This window comes from Drosophila hydei, unplaced genomic scaffold (genome assembly GCF_003285905.1).
Source record: "Drosophila hydei strain 15085-1641.00,03,60 unplaced genomic scaffold, DhydRS2 tig00008122-arrow-pilon, whole genome shotgun sequence".
NCBI classification, from domain to species: Eukaryota; Metazoa; Arthropoda; class Insecta; order Diptera; family Drosophilidae; genus Drosophila; species Drosophila hydei.
In genome coordinates this window covers 1,955,227-1,974,071 of record NW_022045833.1, presented here as the reverse complement: position 1 = coordinate 1,974,071, position 18,845 = coordinate 1,955,227, and the positions used below count along the sequence as shown (strand labels likewise).

At 33.1% G+C, this 18,845-nt stretch overlaps 1 protein-coding gene across 3 annotated transcripts in view; it reads left to right on the top strand.

Annotated features, from left to right (window-relative positions):
• Positions 1-18,845, top strand: part of LOC111605706 (potassium channel subfamily T member 2) — a 148,810-nt gene that overhangs the window by 11,594 nt on the left and 118,371 nt on the right. The window lies entirely within an intron of this gene.

Below are 18,845 nucleotides of genomic sequence, written 5' to 3'. Positions count from 1 at the left end.
ACATGAGTTCAGAATGTGCTCAAATATAGGAATGTTTGTCGATTTCTGAGCAATCCATTGATAAACAAAGTTTTCTCTCATGTTTAAGTTGGATTTGTGGTTAACAAAACTTATTCGAACTGTGTCATTAGACCAGGGCGTTTACATTTAAACAATTAGTTAGCAGCTAATATGACATCCTTGGGTATTGGGTAGATACAGCTTGTCTTCTGTCATATAAATTACTTGCAATTATGTTGCGAATGTTGTCAAATAAATGCTCAGGAAATTTAATAAATTAGCTCAGAATTTTCTTACAAGTGAGAAGTTTTCATGTAATAAAATTAATTTACACCTCGTCTTGTGAACAAATTCAAAATGTTGTTTACTTCTTGTAGCTCAACTTTTGGTCTGGCTATGAGCTGAGGCTGAAGCCTTGCCTAACTGCCTGTCAAGTATTTGACAGCAATTTGACTGCTCTAGCAGCTAACTTCAAGAGTTATTTAGTTTCAATGTTAGATATTTAATATAAGATTCCAGGTATTTCTGCCAAAGGCCCATGCACGTGTTGACTTAATGGTTATAGTTAAGCCCAAATATATTGTATAACAACTTACGTCATTTGCGTGGCGGCCCACAATTATTTGGTCATTAGCCAAGCAGCAAAAGTGTGTGTTTCCGCATGTGTGCATCATTTTAATGTGAATACATTTTAATTAGTTTATAAATGCGCCAATTTCAGTTTGACAGGCGGTTGACAACCGGCTGAAAGGACAGCTAAGCGTATGGTTAAAATTAACCGTTAAAGGGCGTGTTCAGGTACCTGGAAAACATTTTATTATAACTGACAATATATGTTAATCTGTATTTGTAGAAATATATATTTATAAAATATATATATATATATTATAATATATAATATAATAATTGCATATTAAGTATGATTGGGTCTAAAGCTGTAGGAATTCAATATAGATACAGATACAGATATCTATATCTATATCTTTATCTATATCTATCTCTATATCTATCTCTATATCTATATCTATATCTATATCTATATCTATATCTATTTCTATATCTATTTCTATATCTATATCTATATCTATATCTATATCTATATCTATATCTATATCTATATCTATATCTATATCTATATCTATATCTATATCTATATCTATATCTATATCTATATCTATATCTATATCTATATCTATATCTATATCTATATCTATATCTATATCTATATCTATATCTATATCTATATCTATATCTATATCTTTATCTATATCTATCTCTATATCTATCTCTATATCTATATCTATATCTATATCTATATCTATATCTATATCTATTTCTATATCTATATCTATATCTATATCTATTTCTATATCTATATCTATATCTATATCTATATCTATATCTATATCTATATCTATATCTATATCTATATCTATATCTATATCTATATCTATATCTATATCTATATCTATATCTATATCTATATCTATATCTATATCTATATCTATATCTATATCTATATCTATATCTATATCTATATCTATATCTATATCTATATCTGTATCTGTATCTGCATCTGTATCTGCATCTGTATTTATATTCGTATCTACATCTCTGCTTCAAAAGCTTCTTTATTTGTATCTATATCTATTCCATATATCATTTGTATCTTTATCAAAATGATAAATTAATTAATTTAGAATTGAATATAAAACTTTATCGTATATATCTGACATCTTTTCAATATCTTCTCTGAGAGTCCGAGGGGAAATAGCCGTGTTGAATCGCAGCTATTTCAATTTTCTAGCTCAGAGCTGGACGTGCATTGTCTAGAGATTGTGACAATAATAAATTTATTGACACCCTTTTTAGGTGGCTGGACAGCAATGGCTGTCCAAGCGGCTGGGACCAGGAGCAGGAGCAGGAGCAGGAGCAGGCTGGATGCCTGTAAGCTTAAGGCACGTGTAAATTGTTTAAGCTGTTTAAATATTGCAAATATTAGTTGTGCACACGCCCCCTTCTGTGTGCTCCCAGTGGGCCCATAAGGTACCGTTCGCTGCGTATGTGCAGGCCATAAAATGCGTGCGTGTGTGTGCGTGTCTTGGCGCACAAAATCATATTTTGTTGCCAATGCTCGCCCTTTTGCATTTAATGTGGCGTAAATATTTTAATTTTTTATAAGCCCCGAATTGCTCAGCTGACTGCGACGTGCGTAAGTGGCCGTGGCAGTTGCCATTCTAATGCCACGTTGTGGCCCCAACCACTTGAGCAGCCTCTTACCCCATCTCCAAGCAGCTCGCCCGCCGCCTGCCTGCCACAAAACTAAAAGCTGCTCACTACGCTGCTGTGGCACATGCCCCACTTGCCTTACAGCCGCACAAATGCCTGCACGTCCTTTGTGCGATAATGATACCTTCACGAAATCTGATCACATTACGTTCCTTGACAAGTTGGCTAGAATTTGTATATAAAACTGTATTTAAGGTAGAATCGAATATGCTTTAATCAGGTATATATTTTAATTATATATATTTTTTTAAATATTTAACAAAGGAATATAGAATCTAAAAAATATATTTTATATGAGAAAATATATAAAAATAAATATATAATATAAATTATATTCATCAATTTTTTTAATCTATATAGGAAAAGAGAAGAAAGCGAAAACATGAGAAATGAGAAAGAGCATAAGGTGAGAAGCAAGAAAAAAGCGAGAGAGAGATAGACAGATTGCGGTAGATATGAAGAGAGCGAGAGGGACAGAAAGAAGAAGATGTAGGGAGAGAGAGTAAGACAGGGAAAGAAATAAATAAAGAGAGGAAGAGAGGAGTGAAAATGAAAGAAATAGATGATGAGAGTGAGTGAACGAAAAGAAGACAGTTGGTGAAAAAGATAGATAGAGAGAGGAGAGAGAGAGAGAGAGAGAGAGAGAGAGAGCACAACAGGTTTTAGAGAAAGAGAGAAAAACAGACAAAAGATAAGAGAGGAAAAGAATGAGGTAGAGAGAGAGAGACCTAGGAGGAACTAATTTTAGAGAGAAGTAGCGAGAACAAACAAACAGAAATAATGTAAAGCAGTGTATTGGAATATAACAAAGAGAGAGCGAGAACCCTATATAAATATATATTTATATTTATATTTCATATTTATTTATATATATATATATATATTATTTTAAATTCTCAAAATGTTTTTGTCAGAAATTTCTTTGATCTTTATACGTATTTATATATATATATATATACTTTATCCATATTTTCTTTTTCCATAGAGTATACACAGTTTCCCCTTAAGCACTTGTCACACATTTGTAAGCCTTGTTCCTTGTGGGCTTAAAGGCTTTGTGGCACCTTTTGTGGCCACCCTTTTTGGGCTTTGCCTGTCGCGCTTTGTTTTTGGGCCACGTTAAGGCAGAAAAACAAAAAACAAAAAAAGGCAGAAGGAGAAGCAAAGAAAGTATATTTAATTTATATACTCGCAGCGCGCTGCTTTGTGTCGTCGATGCTGACGACAGCGTGAAGATTTATGTGCATGGAGAATGCAAAATTTTATAGCTTTAATCCTAACACATAAACTATGCACGGAACGAGCCACTCGGCCAGCATTTAATTGCCCCTCCAACTGGCTGAAAGGTTGTCAGAGCCGTTAAATTATAAATGTTATAAAATTCGTAGCTTGTTAAATCTGATGACAAGAGCCAAATTGAGCTCTGCAAACCCTTTGTGCGTCAAAGGTCAATCCTGGCAGTAGACCTAATTTTCCGAAATTTTCTGATGCCTCAACACAAATATCTCCACTTGGCCTTCATTAGCAGCCAAATTGTTGCACAACAGATTTTTCACGGCCAAGTGCGCACTTGAAATGATTTGGAAAATATGTTTACGCTCACAAAGGAAAATTGCTCTCTAGATAAGTGAAAATGTTCAATTAAGCTTTATACAAGCGAACAAAAAAAAAAAATAAAGAAAACCAAAGAAAATAAGAAAATGCTTTCTTTATACAGAGATCAACAGTATGGAAAAAGGGTTCCCAGCAGCAGACGCTGCTTAATACAGCGAAAAGTTTCCTCATTATAACTAAGTAAGGGTTGCAAATATATATATAGATATAGCCAGCCAGACAAAGCCAGCAGAAATCGCCGTCAAGGTAAATGGTAGCGTTTCGCAGCAAAAGATGCTGCGGCTGAGTAATGGCAAATTACTTACTTGCTTTTCTTCATCTTGTTTTCCACTTTTTCGCACGTTTAACACAATTTTGTGTAAACAAGCGCGTGGCAGCAAAAACAAAGCAAAAAAAATATATGAAATGGGGGAAAAACGAACACCAGAGAAGGAAAGCAAAGCGGATGTGAGCGAAGATTAAATGCTCTTGCCTTAATAGAAAATTCGATTATGTAAAATGATATTAGCAAATAATCGAAATTATAATCCAAATCAGATTATAATTTCCTGAAATAAATACAACTTTAAATATACATATTATATTATCATTACATTATATTATACAAACTATCAAATAAACAAACTATGAAATAACTCGCAGTCAACTGTTAAGCTTGCAGTTGCTTTCAAATCAGAGCTGAGCTGTCAAGTTTTAGCATATTTGACGCCTAATATAAGTTAACAACTAATATAAGTTAATCAAGTTGGACCATTGTTGTACGCTCTTAATTGAGTTGCAGTTGGCTCGCCGATAATTTCAGAACTATCGATATGCTCGATCAAATTTATGCTCAACAGGTGCAGTCACTGTTAAGTGAAGCCTTAACAGCAGCTTACTCAAATGTAACTGCTGTTAAGTTATGCGGCAGATCAGTGTTATGTTAGGCAACTGCGCTGACTGTTAAACATTGATAAGCCTTAACATAATCATAAATAATGGCAATATTTACTTTATTAAGGCGACTTTTTAATGTATAATAAATGAAGTATCGAAAATTGATCTATTTATAGCTATGATTGCTTAATAATAATTTTTATAGTCCAAAGCCAGTGTATTTACAAAGGTCGTAAAGATAAGCTAGCACTTGACAGCGATTTGTTTGCATCCTGGTTTGGCCTTGAAAGACTTGGCCATAAGCGTGCATTAAACTGGCTTTAAGTTTGGCCACTGTGAATCAGCCAAAACTTGACTCATATAAATTCTTAATCTTATAGACACGCTGCAAGCTAAAAACTTGCAACTTCTGACAGTTACTTTGCTGTTGTTGTTAGTGTAATATCCTCAGACATATGTGCGCTTGTGTGGGTATGGGTAAGCCAGACATTCGCAGTTAATTTCACAAATCCACAGAACGCTCGTGTAATCATAAAACTTTGAACACTTTGGGGCTGCGTCAATCATTTGCATAGCCCTCGACCCCTTCACCGTTGCTTTGCGCTCACGACAGCAACATGCAGCGTAATCCCTTCAGTAATACTCGCTGTCTGTGCATAATGAATGCATTATGTGAGCTCACTTGCAGTTGCTTCTGTTTTTCAGCTACGTTTTTGATACTCTAACTAAAGTTATTGTCGAAGAGATGGAGATTCTGTTTGAGTAATATATGAAGTCTGTAAAAAACTCTTATGGAAACTACTTCTAGACTTAGAGTTCAATTTACTAAATTCATATCATATTTTAATACTTTATATGTTTTAAATTTTGATATTGAAATTCTCTTTTCTCCATATTTTATTCCACCCAAAGCCTCACAATTTGTATGTTTACATTTCTTTGATGTGCCGAGCTCACGTTTTAGTTGCAAATCCCAAATAAGTCCAAGGCTATAATTATAAAGTAATAATAAATGAAATACAAATTTCAAATGGGAGCACACACACACACACTGACACACTCATACACACACACACTACAAATTATAGAGCTTGTAGTGGGGAATCGGAAATGGAGATGGGAAGTTAGAAGTGCACTATCGCCATTTCACTCGCACGCACCGGCGCTGCGCTGCATTTGGTTTGTGCTGTTAAACAAGTTGTGTGGGCGCTCAGACACACATGCGTAAGGGTGTGCATGTGCGTGTGCAAGCGGGCAGAAATGTTGTATTATGCATAGATTAAATGCTATTTATAGCTGATACTCGCAGTCTTTTGCAATTCAGCCCCAAACTATCGTTCATAGCTGGTATATAATTATATAGTATATAGCTATTTGCGGTCAAGAATGCGAATTAACAGCTGTTAAGTTGCTGCAGTTTGTAGTTGAATGAATTTTATATTGCCTTAATTAACTTCTTTGCTTTTCACCCTTTGACGTTGAAAAGTTTGTGTTAAATTGACTGCTGTTAAATTTTTGATGTAATTATGTGTGATGTGCAGTTTTGGCCATTTTTTTTGCAGTTGTCATATTGATTAACAAGCCATAAAATATGCTTACATTACTGTACGTTTTTTATAAACTTAAATCAATGAAAATTTGCATTTATTTGAGCAAATAAACTGTAAGGAATTACGCTGTTAAGATTTCATAGGCTACAACTGTTAAATGCAGTGCTGCTTAACTTAACAGCAGTTACTTTTGAGTAAGCCTTTGCTAAGGCTTAGCTTAACAGTCTTGCAGTGCATAACTTAACAATATCTGCATTTCTTACAGCACCTGTTGAGTATAACATTGATCAAGCATCTCGATAGTTATGCAATTATCGGCGAGTCAAACTGCATACTCAGTTTATAAATCTCTAATTGGCAATGTTAAAAGTGTTGAAAGTGAATCAAGTGAAATTGGGTTAAGTGAAACCGCGTTTATAGCATACAACAAAGCTGGAATTTTCTGTAGTAAGAATTTTCTACAGCCCTAAGGTAAGCACGCGACATTTTGACAGCATTTTTGATGGACATTCCTCCCGAGCCATCAAATCTTAATTTTGGTGTAATGAAATTTTCTATCTGCGGCCTAAAGGAGTTTAGCTGTGCGCATAACATTTGCATAAATCGTGGCCGCATCAAGTGCGGCGTTTATGTTTACTGCGCCGGCACAGTCGCTACAGCCGGAAAGTTAGCGATCCATTTCAGTCAGTCACTCAGTCAGTCAGTTAGTCAGTCAGTCAGTCATCCAGTCAGTTAGTTACTCAGTCTGGCAGGCTAGCAGTCTAGCAAGCTGCCGCAGTATCCTTCAGTTCCACTTGGCTTGGCCTGATTTGGTTTGATTTCGAATTCAAAAGGATATCCGCTTCGCTGGGCTGCCGTGTGCCGTGTGCCTAGCTATCCAAGGAAGCATAAAAAAAAAACAAATATTGTGCTGGAGAGTGTAGCAAACACACGACTTGCTCATACCTCGCACATAGCCTTGAGTTGTTGTAGAAGCAGTTTCTGTGCTATTCCCCACTAAGGCTTTGTTGTATGAGCTGTGCCTGCCTAATTAATTTACTTGTGGATAATCTATAATATATAATATGGAATGTATTTTTATAGGCCATAGAAATTGTGTCTTATGCCATTAATTACACTTCAAAATACCTCTTGATTTTTTATATATTTTTGTTGGTTGCAATAGAGCAATGTAATATATAATAATTTAAAGTATATTTATATATACTAAGTCTTAATGCAGATCATGTCATCGAGTGCTTCTACTATGCCATTGAGCTTATCTACCCCTTCATATTTCTCAATTTTGTGCAGGGTATATCCAATAGCAATCGAAAGCCGAACTTGCAACGTTAACGTTTGTTCATCGTCGAACAGACGACTTCATGCCGACTGCGGTCGCTGCTCGGAGTAGGCGTATCCGTAGCAGACCGTTTCCATCGAAATTTCCCACGTAATTGATAAAGTTGTGAAAATGAGGCGCGGGCCTCGCTCATGCGTGCGCCCATAATTAAATATTTAACTGTCAAGCCATTTCTTTTTGACAATTCCAAATGTTGCTATAGCTAATTTGCGCATCGTTTTTATATATTTATTTATATTCCTTTTTTTTTCGCCTTCCCTTGTCGGCCACACAATGGGAATTTGTCAGAATATTGAAAGGAAAGCTCCTACACACACACAATAAACTGGCAAAAGCAAAGCTATTAAATGCGTCATTGAGCACTGGCACGCTGGAGAATTCGATGGCAAAAAGGAGAAAAAAAGAGAAAATTAAATGAAAAAAGAAAAGAAAACTCAACTTTAATATTGTATTTTGATTTTTCCTTTTTCATCTTTTTTTTTTTACTTTCGTTCTGCCACCTTTTTTATCGCCTCGGCTCGTTCATGTTTCATGCTACGTTTGGCGTTTGCCAAAAAACAACAGCAACAAAAAGTTGTCAGCTCGCTAAGGTGTTCCATACGTACACAGCAGCAAGCACACACACACACTCACTCTCATATACATATACATACATACATTGCACACCTATGCCTTTGTGTCACGCTGCACCATGGGCAAATGGTATAAATGTAGCTCAATACTTTAAATTGAGTATTTTTTATTTATTATTTGCGTATTTTCTGTGCCAAAAAATAATTATTCTCAACCAAAGATATCAGCTCATTGTTGCTTTCAATTCAACTCAAATAATAAGTAGAATAAATTAATTTTAAATAATTTTGTAAATTCAAAAATGTTTAATAATTTTGTAATTTTTAATGTCTTTTTTAAATTAAAATTGCTATAAAAAAGTTTGTAATAATTAAAAACTCTTTTAAATGTATTTTTAACATCAATATACTTTTGTTAACAGCTGTTAACTTAACAGTGTCTGTCTGACTAACTACACTCTGTTAACAGTTATACAGCAAAATGCATAAATGCTGCCCACGGTGCGTAGTAAGTTCCGGAACTTTGCTCATAATAGAATTTTCAAGCGTTTGTTGTTGTTGCTCTTTTTGCCGGCAACCACAAATTGCCTTTTTCGCACATTGATTGATTTCTGAACTTTTTTTTACTTTATTTTATTTTTATTTTATATATATATATATACTGGACTCAGGCACAAGCCGATGCACACCCACAGCCAGAGCCACAGCCACACTCAAGCGCTCAAGGTAGTCGAAATCAAATCCAAACACAACAAATTCCTTATAAAATTGCTACGGCAACAATTTCCAATAGTTTCAAGCACATAATTATTTATTTATGACCATTTTTGTACGTCGTTGTTGCAGCAAATGTAATAGGTCAATGGAAAAGCCATGAGTCCTGTTGCTAGCTGCCATACGTTATAAATAGTAATCGCATGACGTCGAGCAGGGCATAAAAATAGCCGGCATCAAGCAGCAGGCGAAAACGTGTATGGAAATATGATAAGTTATAAGTTCCATTTGGGGTCATTTTGTTGTCCCATCGAGTTAAAGTTAATGCCACATTTGGGCATTTGTGTCCCGTGTGAGTGTTACGAAAAGGGTTTCGGTTGACATATTATATAAATATGTTGCCTCATTAATTGCTCAGCTCAACAATTGAATGTTAAATAAACTACACTTCGAGTGCTGTACTCAATGATGAGGTAATAAAAACATTTATTAAATGCTCATTCCCATAATGAAGTTGTTATTCACAATGAAATTTTCGTGTAGGATATGAAGACTCTTCTTGTAAATTTGTTTAATTTCTAGATTAATACCACAACATTTTTATGAATTCACAAAGAAATTTTTAGATTTGTGATAAATGACAATATTTTATGCCAATTACTGCAACAGCAAAATAAAAACTGCTTTTAAGAAAATATTATTTAAGTAAAGCTACAATTTCGGGTTATACAAACATACAAATTTCTATATTAATAACTTCGACATGCTTATATATAATCACACATGCCTTTCTAATAGACGCCACTCATGGCTAATCAAGCGCAATGTTAATTGAAATGCGGCCGAAAGCCATATAAAAGAGATTAAAATCAAATAATAAAATAGCTCTAATGGCCATTGCTTTTAGTATAATTCCCCTGATAAGGCAACTGACATACTCTGAAGACAGTTCGCAGAAGTTAAATCGCAACTGGTCGCACACTTTCGAACAGCACTGTAGCCTTTTCACAGTTGGCATTGCAGATTAACCAGTCTTTGGCCAGCTTCTATTGGCGCGTTGACAGCATTTGTGACGCTTCAATGGAGCCCAGTTAATGGCCAGCACAATTGTCTTTTAGCATAATTAGCTGGCATTGTGCCGGAGGCCAGCAATGAGGTTTGTTAATTGCTGCGGCCAGTAATTAAAACAAAATTAAGCATTCCACCAAATGGCACTAGACTCGAGACGATGTGTCTCTGAACTGCAACTTGATTGCTCAAATAAGAACTCTGCGAATAAAACCAGATAAAAAGAAGGGGAATTGGAGAGAAAGTGTTGTAAAGGCGTGAAAGCAGCGCAAACACTTGGCAGGGCACACACACACTGTGTTAGGGTGGCAAAGGAATACAATCAGCTTGGGCCAATATTGATAGAGCTCTGTGAAAGCAAATGAAACAAGTGAGTGTGTGGGCTAGGTTCACATCTATTGCCGATCGTTCAATACTCTATCAAAATAAATTTTAGATTAAATATTAAATGAATAACATATTGATATACTTTCAAAATACAACTTTAACTTCAAATCAAAATTGTCTAAAATCGATCTGTCCCAAAAATAAGCATAACGATCTTATATTTGGAAATAATCGATTTTAGACAATTTTGATTTGAAGTTAAAGTTGTATTTTGAAAGTATATCAATTGCACATTGCACATTCAGATCATGACATAATATAGATATTTAACAAATTTAAAAATGGTTAAAAATTTTTTTTGTTGATTATTGATCTTTATATATATCGATAATTTGTGGAGTAACTTTAGAAATTGCAAGCTATTGTAGTTATTGATATTTTATTTATTTAAAAAACTCATATAAAACCCGATAATAATTTTCTAGATAAACTATCGATTAATGATCTGCTTATCGATAGCTTGTATATCGATAATTTATTTAATTAAAAAACTGTTAAATAGTGAAATCAAGTCTTTTAGACATAATATCAATTAATGATTTGCTAACATTACATTTATATATATATCGATAACTTGCACAGTAATGTAATCGATGCTATACTAAATACTAGTTGTTAATTTTTTTTAACCCGCTTTGAATAGCTAATAATAAGCGTTAGGTTATTCCATAATGTTATTGCATTTGTATCGATTGTTTTATATATATATCGATTATTTACCAGAAATTAGTAAACGTTACTCTAATTTACTAACTTCTGCCTATAGCACAACTATCTCTCTCAACCTACATCTCTGCCGATTACAGGGTAATGCAAAGAGATTATATGCACTCTCCGGAAAGTGTTGCAGGTCGTGAGCTTCTCTCTTATTTACCAACAATGTACCAATTTGGTGAGCAATATTTGAGGCATTTATCGCAAAAGTTTTGGGCGTGTGTGTGTGTGTACATATATAACTTTTTCTTCTTGTTCTTTATATATATATATATATATATATATATATATATATATATATATTCGATCAATTGTGAAGTAGAGAGTCAAGCAAACACATTGAATGGGTTTTCATTAGGCGTTGCCCGCCCACACTTTGGCCACTCGAGTTGCCACTTAGTGAGCCAGTCAAGTTGACCTCTTGGCTGGCGCGCATAGTATTGCCTGGCTGCCCGGCTACCCTGCTGCCCGGCCGGTTGCCCCCAATGCAATTTCCTAATGGAAAACAGTTTTAAATTTCCACAATCAAATGCATTGTATGAGCTGCCACAGAAGACAAGTTGTGCAGCAATGGAGCCGAACAATACATTTGCTTTTGTTCACAGTTCACTGTGGAAGTCGGACCCGTTGGACCCGTCGGACCCGGGCGCAGCGCGCTGCTCTTGCAGCTGTCCCCAGCTCTGACAGTTGAGCGCTTGCCCGTAGGTAATTCTAGGGACTCCATAGAGTCATACATCAATTACTGTCCCAGCGAATGGCGTTCAATTAGCTGTGCTGCAGAGCCGGAAGTCTCGACGTCTTCGACGTATTTAAAATTTAACAAGGCTCAAGCAGCTGCACGTAGTTTTGTTTTGGGCCAGTCGCTCCCAGCTGGGGAGCTGGGCAGTTTGCTCTTTTCGACCTTTTTGCTGCTGTCACGTGCGCCTTTTGCATAATTAAACCTGGGCTAATTTATTTCTATGCCGCTTAGCATTTCAGCCAGATTTATTTGGGCCAAGAGAAAAAAAGCATAGCCACAATCAATTGATTCCATATTAAATTTGCCTACTTTTTCGCGCTCATGTGGGAACACAGCCACAGCTAAGTCCCATGTGTCAATCAAAATGCAAACATACCCCAAGAGTCAGAGAGAAAAAAACGCAAGCTAAAAATAATATAAATATTGATGTTTATAAAAAGCGTCGACTGCTGTTGCTGCTGGCACGAAAAATCAAATAAAAAATGCTGGCAAAACAGAAGAGCGTGAAAATTCATCAAATAGAATATCATAAATACAGCTCAAGTCAAAGATATCTTCTTCTACTTCCTCTTCTTGTTCTTCTTCTTTTTTTTAATATAATTTATGTGCCTAACTTATATTTATGTAATTTAGTTTTTCATCTTTTTTTACGAATTTGAATTTTTTAACATTTCCTACGAATGGCAACGCGTAGTCGCAGCTGCTGGCCACGTTTCTACGCGTCAATGGCAGCTGGCGCCGTAGTTAACAAACAAAATGAATTTTCGGTAAGATAACTATAACGACTCGCAAATACACTTATGCAGTGTTGGGCATTAGTTAGAGCTAGAGATGTGCTTTCAAATATGCGCAAATAATTTCTTTTATTTTATATACAATTTACAAAAAATATATAACAATTTAAGGCAACAAAAAAATTGTGGAAAAATTATTTTAAAAATATTTATATATATTTTTTTATTTTACAACTATATATTTTAAGATATAAGAACTTTAGTTTACTTATTTCTTCATATACTAATATTAATTTAGTTATGTAACTCAAAGAAAATTTTACAAGACAAAAAAAAATAAAATAAACTATATATACATATATACATATATAATAATAATTTTAAATTACAAAAATATATTTATTTTTATATAAATATATGTATATATCTTTTTTTTGTTAAAATTCACAATATTTATATTTTATAAATTTATTTTTATAAATTTTTTTTAATGAATATAAATATATATATATTCTTAAGAAATAATAATTATATTCTTATAATACATATACATCTTATTTGAATTATAAATAACAATTTTATAAAATTTCATTTAACTGAGACCAAAGTAAAAGGCATATAATGCAGCCTTTTGTAGGTTAGTGTATTTAGTAATAAAAAACTGTTGCAGCGGAATGAAATCCCAATTGAAAGCAACTGAAATATACACTTTTCCTATAGAGAAATAAAATCAAATAAAATAGAATAAAAAATAAATTGATAGTGATGCGGAAAGGCGTTGGGAGTGAATGATTTTGGCTAAATGAAAGGCAGCCAGAGGCACGGCATAGCCTAAGCTAGTAAATGTATGCGGGTTCTCTTGGTGGGCATAACATGCGCTCAACGTGAAGGATGAAGGATTCTGTGCACACATTAATATGCATATTTCGTAGCAGGTGTTTTTCGTGCCGAAATAATGGAGGCAAAGCCAACGCTGGAGTCGGGTGGCGGCAGGTATTGTGTAACAAAGAAAAAACTGTATGAAAATGCAAGCTGACATCTTTTGCACTTTGTTTTCAATTTACATGTGTGCGGGCGAAAGGCAATTCACTTTTCTTATATATAAACTGACAAATTCCATTTGTGATATCTGATATAATAACTGTCAAAAACTTTTTCAATCAAGGGGTCAAGCGAGCCATCTAATATCGTTTGTCTCTAACTTTTTACTCTAAACACTTTTGTCAACTGTTTTTTTTTCGTTCGTTGTTCTTGTTCTTGTTGAACTTTTGAATAAGTTTTTTATTTATATGCGGTCAAATGGTACCTTTTTTGCCAGTTTGTTTACCAATTTGTAGGGCCAAGCAAATTCTCTTATTGTTGCCTGTCCAGCATCAACAGGCGAACTAAGCTCACTTTGATTGCAAGAATTTCTATAAAAATAGAAAAAGTTTTGGTACTTTGTTGTGTCAGCTGAAGTGCGTGCTTCAGTTGAAAAATATTTTCTTTCTGAAAAATAACTTCACTTGCATAAATATGCGTTTACGCTGTAAAACATATTCCTACAAATTTCTTTATACAAAGCTGGTGAGCTTTGTTTGAGCAGCTTGAGACGTTATTCGTGGAAATTTTAATACAAAAAACAATTTCTTTTATCATTTTTCTTCTATTTCCATTGCAATTTTGAACACAATAAAAAAATATTAAAATTATCTTTATATGAACATTTTGTGATATTTTTATTAAATATTTTAAAAATTATATCAAAATAAATGTATTTTTCTTGCAATTAAAATAAGTTTAAAAAAAACATTTTTTTATATTTTATTTTTTATATTTATAATTTATAAATATACGCATAGCTTTAATTTTATTGATATATTTTTTATCTGTTGTTTAAATTTTTTTGTAAGCAATTGCAATAAACTTTTTGCTTGAATACAATTTACAGCTTAAAAAATGTAAATCTACAATTTAAAACTATGTAAAAATTTTCTAAATTAACATAAAGCATATTTTATTATGTAAACTTTTATAGTGAAATTTCACTTAAGACGAATGGAAATTGAAACGTGCTAAGAAATTCAAATGGGAAAAAGTTTGTGCGGCAGTTAAGCAAAAGAAAAAAACAAGTTTATCAAAGTTTTTAGGCTTACTTTAATTTTTTTTAGAGGAATTTAAAATTTTTTTAGCAAAGTTTATAAATATTTAAAGCTTGTTACAATTCTAATTCATATTTTCTTTCAGTAGGAATTAAAATAAATTTAATTCCAATAAAGTTTCGGTTTTTTTTTATTTTATAATATGTTTTATTTTATGTGATTATTTTTGATTAATAAATTTTTTTATAACCTTGCCTAAGTTTGAACTTAAATATTCTAATAAATAAAATTTAAGATATGTAATGCGCGGCAAATATATTTGCGCCACTCTTCCATTAGCTCAACACATTTGCACGCAATTTTTTAAAAATCTTTTGCAGGATATGAGAAATGAAAACAAGAAAGAAATTTGCCAAAATGAAAAAAGAAGCATCAAAAATGTTTGTCTCATTGCCTGAAGGGTCGGGTCTGCTGTCTGATGATGTGCCCGAACAGAAATGGGATCTGATCTATGTCTGCAGAGTTATTCCCTATGATATTTTTGCGGTTGACAGTTATGTTTGTGTTGTGTTGTGTTGTGTTGGTCGTCTTTTTTTCTAGTATATATGTATTTAATTTTCATTTGCAGTTTTTGCAATTTTGAGGCTTGTCTGCGGACAGCAATCTAAATTGATAAGCCCAAAGGACCATTGCCAGCCAAGAGTCGAGCCAGAGTGCGGAGGCTGCGCGTCTTTCTTTGTGCTGACATTTTAATTACAATAGTGTGTGTGCTGAGAAGGTGGGTGTGCGTGTGTGTGTGTGTGTGTGCTGAGTCCTGCTGCTTGGCACATTAGGCTGTTCAATTTACTGGCTGCCGAGACATGTAAATGCGTGTCAATGCGATTTAGGCAGTCAGACCGCGCAAGAGACGCGCACAGAATGCGCCTTCTAATTGGAATCGAATGCCTGACAGAAGCATTCGCCAGCGACGTTCGGTTCGTCCAAACTGTCGAAACACTCAATTTGGGGACTAAACAACAAGCACTTATCAGCACGGCCAGAAACATGTGAATGCCAGTTGCAGAGACTACTCAACCCCACCCTACTCCGAGCGAGGGACTACCCCTACTGAAGTATCTTTCACGCGCTTGTTTCCATTAGGCGTCGACAAATTGCTTGCAGCATTGGTATGCCAAAAATTCATTTTGTGCCATATTTTGCACACATTCTAATTTGTTTTTATATTTATATATATAGAAACACACGCAATCTCACCAACACACACACCCACACACACACATGTGCGAGTGTTAAAGTGTATTGTGTTGTCTTGATTGTGCGCTGCGTATCATTACAGGAAGCTCAGCTTCCTCATCGGCATCCTTGGCATTATTATCGCCTGCTGCCAACGACAAATTGCAGGAAATTGACTACAAATTCACTTGACACACACACACACACACACACACTTACTAAGTGACACACACACACACACAGACTCACTCAGGGCTAAGAATGGGCATTTAGTGCCATTTAATTCGCTTCTAACATTTTCATTCTCTTGTCTCTGGGATTTGACTTTTAGCTCATGCATTTCTTGCATTGTCCTTGCTGTCTCGCATTTCAATGAAGTATTTCAACAAAATTCCACTCGAATATTAAGCACGCACTGCACTAAGATAACTAAGATTTGGCTTAAGCGAGTTTTTGAAGATATGTATTTATATAGACATATATATAGACCTAGAAAAAAATATATATTTCTATATATACATATATATATTATAATATATTATATATTATAAATCTAGATATAATTAAATTTTTTTTAAGCAGCTAGAGATAATTAAACCTTAAAAAATTTATTTATTTATTATTGGTTTATAAAAAGTTATTTATTATTTTCCTTTTTATATTTTTTATTTTATTTATATAACTTTTATGTGATTTTATATTATATTTTAATTTTTATATTATTTTATATTTTATTTTATGCATTATTCATAATTTTATATTATGCTTAATTTCTTATTTTATTTATAGTTCTTAGTATTATTTATATAACATTGATAATTTTTATATATATATTTTGATATTATTATTAATAATTGTTTTCTGCTATATGATTTTATATATTATTAATATAATTAATATTTGTTTATATTATTTTATATATTGTTTTTATTTTTAATATTTTTCATATATTTACATATTATTTCTATATTTTTTATAAGACATTAAGACTTATATTTAGTGTGAGTTTTTGTTGAAACTTTTTTTAAATCAAAATATAATTACATTTCAAATAAACTTAAAATTTGGATGTAATGAATTAAAAAAACTTCTTCATGAGCTCAAACCTAAAAACAGCTCCAAGTCTTAGGCTACTAAATAAGGTATATTTATGATCTTATTTTCTATATTTATTTCATATATCTGAGAATAATATTAATAATGCCTAATTGCTTACAATAATCTCATCCAGACTCAATTGAAGTCTAATATTAGTTGAATAAGTTGTGGATAGGCTTATAATTGTTTCGTAAAATGTTCTACGAAGTAGACTCAATCTGCATTGCCTGACTATTTAATGTCTCCCACTGGATTAAGTTGTTGTTGTCGTTGTTTTGTTTTTCCTCATGAATTGACTTGGATTTTCAGTCAAGTTCCAGTTGTTGGCAACTTGACTTCGTTTCCTTCTTTCGAAGATTTTGCACTTTTGATTCACTGATTCGCTAATGCGACGCGAGTAGCGTTTGCTGTTTAATTTCTGATGGATGCAATAAATGCAATCGTTGCAAGCGTTGCATGTGCCGCATGTGTGTGCGCTAAGTGCGGAATTTGTGGCTGCTGTCAGTTGGCATCAGCGATTCACTTCGTCTACTGCCTTATTTCATATTGATTTGCTTAGTCGCATTTTCTTTTTCAACATTCTCTCAATTTATTGACATCAAATTCCATTTCCGGCTTCAGTTTCCATTTATTTTTTCGCTTTTCATCTCTTTTTTCTGTGGCTTCTGATTTGACGGCGCAAATTCTTTTGTATTTGTTACATATTTGCTGCCTGCAAATGGACCTTTGCATAACTTACATATGCACATTCACAATTTGTTTTATTTGCTGCTGTTTAAATTTGCACAACAAAATTTTTTTAACAGCTGAAACTATGAATAAATATTGGACAAAGGCAGGCAAAATATGAATAAAATTAAAAGCTCAAAAGTGAAATTCACAAAAATTTAAAAAATATTTGTTTTTAAAATATATATTTACAAATTCAATAAAATAAAACTTAATTGTTATTTAAAATGGTTTATAAATATTTTTTAAATATTAAAAAATAAATAAAATATAATTTTTGTTTGTCAATATATTTTAAGTTAAAAAAATAGAATGAAATAAAATTGAGTTTTATATATTTATTTTATTTCAATTTATAAATATATAATTATTTTTGAATTATTTATATATTTTATTTTATGCTTCTATTTTATCATATTTAATATAATAAATACAGAACTTTCAAAATAAACGTCTCAAAAGCGTGCATAATATTGCTTATCCTAACCACTAGATGGCGCCACAAAAACGCACTCTCTCCATCTTCTTTTTTTTAATGCTCTCCCCCTTCACTTGGTGACGTGTTCATTTAGAACTTTTGTAGACTTTTCGTTCGACTGACGTCATAAGGCCACATATGACGTCACACAAAAGCTTCAATGTTTATGAATGCGAAACGCAACGAAATGGAAACGAAACGTTGTGATGAACACGTGTTCCGTTTGGCGCCAAATTCTTGTTGATTACACGATTTTCGTCAATTTGTTTTGTTGCCATTTTCTGGGTTACGCGGCCGACAGCTCTTATGCTCTTGCGCTCTAACAGAGAGAGAAAGAGAGACAGCAACTGTGTGTTTGTATGTCGCTCTCTGTATTTGTGAGTTTGTATTGTTATATAACACGTGCTCGCATACACAGTTAAATATTTTGGTTTAAAAAATTAATGACAAAAAAACAACATAAAAATAAATTTAAAAAAAATATATATTTTTGTTGTTATGATTTAATATAGCTATATAAATATTTATAAATAATACTCACAGAAATCTAAGCTTCAATATAAATTCTTATTTATTTACATTTTAAGGATTATTAAAATTACTGAACTTTTATTTTTATAAATTAAA